Source organism: Schistocerca gregaria, chromosome 9 (genome assembly GCF_023897955.1).
Source record: "Schistocerca gregaria isolate iqSchGreg1 chromosome 9, iqSchGreg1.2, whole genome shotgun sequence".
NCBI lineage: Eukaryota > Metazoa > Arthropoda > Insecta > Orthoptera > Acrididae > Schistocerca > Schistocerca gregaria.
The window spans coordinates 154,719,156-154,723,186 of NC_064928.1; the positions used below are offsets into that span (position 1 = coordinate 154,719,156).

At 40.4% G+C, this 4,031-nt stretch overlaps 1 non-coding gene across 1 annotated transcript; it reads right to left on the minus strand.

Annotated features, from left to right (window-relative positions):
* Positions 1–2,825: 2,825 nt before the first annotated feature.
* Trnas-cga (transfer RNA serine (anticodon CGA)) lies at positions 2,826–2,900 on the minus strand. Its single transcript has one exon. It is a non-coding gene; the product is annotated as a tRNA-Ser (tRNA).
* Between the last annotated feature and the right edge of the window lie 1,131 nt (positions 2,901–4,031).

Sequence of the window (4,031 nt, forward strand, 5' to 3'; positions counted from 1 at the left end):
CAAACAAAAGCTTTACTTGTAAAAAGACAAGAGATGGAAATTAAAACTTCTTGTGACAAGATAGAATATTCAGAACTGTGTACGAGTATAAGGAGGAATATGAAAGCCAACATACAAAAATACAATAAAAACACCATAAAATTAGCTTTAGATAATAAAAGGAGCTGCAAGCTAAACAAAAGCTTATGATTGATGAAAACGAAATCATAGATACTGGCAGATTTCAGATAGATTATATAATGGTAAGACAGAGATTTAGGCACCAGGTTATAAATTGAAAGACATTTCCAGGGCCAGATATGGACTCTGACCACAATCTATGGTTATGAAGTGTAGATTGAAACTGAAGAAACTGCAAAAAGGTGGGTATTTAAGGAGATGGGACCTGGATAAACTGAAAGAATCAGAGGTTGTAGAGAGTTTCAGGGAGAGCGTAAGGGAACAAATGGCAGGAATGGGGGAAAGAAATACAGTAGAAGAAGAATGGGTAGTTTTGAGGGATGAAGTAGTGGAGGCAGCCGAGGATCAAGTAGGTAAAAAGACGAGGGCTAGTAGAAATCCTTGGGTAACAGAAGAAATATTGAATTTAATTGACGAAAGGAGAAAATACAAAAATGCAGTAAATGGAGCAGGCAAAAAGGAATACAGACGTCTCAAAAATGAGATCGACAGGAAGTGCAAAATGGCTAAACAGGCATGGCTAGAGGACAAATGTAAGGATGTAGAGGCTTATCTCACTAGGGGTAAGATAGATACTGCCTACAGGAAAATTAAAGAGACCTTTGGAAAAAAGAGAACCACTTGTATGAATATCAACAGCTCAGAAGGAAACCCAGTTCTAAGCAAAGAAGGGAAACCAGAAAGGTGGAAGGAGTATATAGAGGGTCTATACAAGGGCGATGTACTTGAGGACAATATTATGGAAATGGAAGAGCATGTAGATGAAGATGAAATGGGAGATATGATACTGCGTGAAGAGTTTGACAGAGCACTGAAAGACCTGTGTCGAAACAAGGCCTCCGGAGTAGACAACATTCCATTAGGACAGCCAGTCCTGACAAAACTCTACCATCTGGTAAGCAAGATGTATGAGACAGGCGAAATTCCCTCGGACTTCAAGAACAATATAATAATTCCAATCCCAAATAAAGCAGGTGTTGACAAATGTGAAAATTACCGAACTATCAGTTTAATAAGCCACAGTTGCAAAATACTAACACGAATTCTTTACAGACGAATGGAAAAACTAGTACAAGCCGACCTTGGGGAAGACCAGTTTGGATTCCGTAGAAATATTGGAACACATGAGGTAATACTGACCCTACGACTTATCTTAGAAGCTAGATTAACGAAAGGCAAACTTACGTTTCTAGCATTTGTAGACTTAGAGAAAGCTTTAGACAATGTTGACTGGAATACTCTCTTTCAAATTCTGAAGGTAGCAGGGGTAAAATATAGGGAGCGAAAGGCTATTTACAATTTGTATAGAAACCAAATGGCTGTTATATGAGTTGAGGGGTATGAAAGGGAAGCAGTGGTTGGCAAGGGAGTGAGATAGGGTTGTAGCCTCTCCCCGATGTTATTCAATCTGTATATTGAGCAAGCAGTAAAGGAAACGAAAGAAAAATTCGGAGTAGGTATTAAAATCCATGGAGAAGAAATAAAAACTTTGAGGTTCGCCGATGACATTGTAATTCTGTCAGAGACAGCAAAGGACTTGGAAGAGCAGTTGAATGGAATGGACAGTGTCTTGAAAGGAGGATATAAGATGAACATCAACAAAAGCAAAACGAGGATAATGGAATGTAGTCGAATTAAGTCGGGTGATGTTGAGTGTATTAGATTAGGAAATGAGACACTTAAAGTAGTAAAGGAATTTTGCTATTTGGGGAGCAAAATAACTGATGATTGTCAAAGTAGAGAGGATATAAAATGTAGACTGACAATGGGAAGGAAAGCATTTCTGAAGAAGAGAAATTTGTTAATATCGATTATAGATTTAAGTTTCAGGAAGTCGTTTCTGAAAGTATTTGTATGGAGTGTAGCCATGTATGTAAGTGAAACGTGGGCGATAAATAGTTTGAACAAGAAGAGAATAGAAGCTTTCGAAATGTGATGCTACAGAAGAATGCTGAAGATTAGATGGGTAGATCACATAACTAATGAGGAGGTCTTGAATAGGATTGGGGAGAAGAGAAGTTTGTGGCACAACTTGACTAGAAGAAGGGATCGATTGGTATGACATGTTCTGAGGCTTCAAGGGATCACCAATTTAGTATTGAAGGGCAGCGTGGAGGGTAAAAATCGTAGAGGGAGACCAAGAGATGAATACACCAAGCAGATTCAGAAGGATGTAGGTTGCAGTAGGTACTGGGAGATGAAGCAGCTTGCACAGGATAGAGTAGCATGGAGAGCTGCATTAAACCAGTCTCAGGACTGAAGACCGCAACAACAACAGCAATTGACGGGCGCATAATGCAACAGGAAGAAATTCTAAAGCATATAAAGATTTTCTATAGTAAATTATATGAAAGAACACATGAACCACTAGGAAAACTTTACGCAGATGATGAAGACCCCAAAATCCTCCCCAAAGAAATAAGAAATGCTATAAACGTGATGCAGAATGGCAAAGCAGGGGTCATGATGGTATGACAGTTGACATACTCAACAGAGAAACATCTGGCTATAGTCTTTACTTCCTGTATATAGAATGGCGGCATCCCAACCTGCTGGTACAAAGCAGACATAATATTCCAGAATGAGATTTTCACTCTGCAGCGGAGTGTGCGCTGATATGAAATGTCCTGGCAGATTAAAACTGTGTGCCCGACCGAGACTCGAACTCGGGACCTTTGCCTTTCGAGGGCAAGTGCTCTACCATCTGAGCTACCGAAGCACGACTCGCGCCAGGCACTCACAGCTTTACTTCTGCCAGTAGCCGTCTCCTACCTTCCAAACTTTACAGAAGCTCTCCTGCGAACCTTGCAGAACTAGCACTCCTGAAAGAAAGTATATTGCCCAGACATGGCTTAGCCACAGCCTGGGGGATGTTTCTAGAATGAGATTTTCACTCTGCAGCGCAGTGTGCGCTGATATGAAACTTCCTGGCAGATTAAAACTGTGTGCCCGACCGAGACTCGAACTCGGGACCTTTGCCTTTCGCCGGCAAGTGCTCTACCATCTGAGCTACCGAAGCACGACTCACGCCCGGTACTCACAGCTTTACTTCTGCCAGTATCCGTCTCCTACCTTCCAAACTTTACAGAAGCTCTCCTGCAGACATAATATTACTACATAAGAAGGGAAGTATCACGATCTGAAGAACTACCGCCCCATTAGCTTATATAAAGTCTTCACTAAAGTCCTGATAAATCGCATTAAATGGTAGTGGACACCGCACAGTCCATAGAACAAGCTGGATTCCGCAGTGGTTTCAGTACAAATGATCATGTAAACACACTGCGTGAGGTAATTAGTCATGCAATTAAGTATGAAATGCCACTTTGCATAGCTTTCATTGTCTTCAAAAAATCCTTTGATTCTGTCACCCACACTGCAGTCTTACAAGCACTGACCGAGCAAGGAGTGGAAACAAAATATATAAACATATTGTGCAACATCTATGACACCTCTGTAGCATCTATCAAAATAGGAAAAAACAAGTGCGAATTTCCCATTGGAAAAGGAGTAAAGCAGGGTGATCCTATATCTCCGAAGTTATTTATAGCAGTTATCGAGATGGCTATCTCCAAAATTATTTGGAACAACAGAGGAATAAGGATAAATGGTAAAAGGCTCACCAACCTGAGATTTGCTGATGAAATAGTGGTCCTAGCTAACAATAACATGGAAATGCAGTCCTCTATAAAAGACTTAGAAGGTCGTTGTCAGGAAGTTGGACTTAAAATAAATCACTCTAAAACCAATGTTTTGCATAATACGTGGGTAGCTGCATTACAAGTAACACTGTACGGCAACATCCTGAACAATGTTAAGAATACGTTTATCTGGGGCAATTAATTGACAAA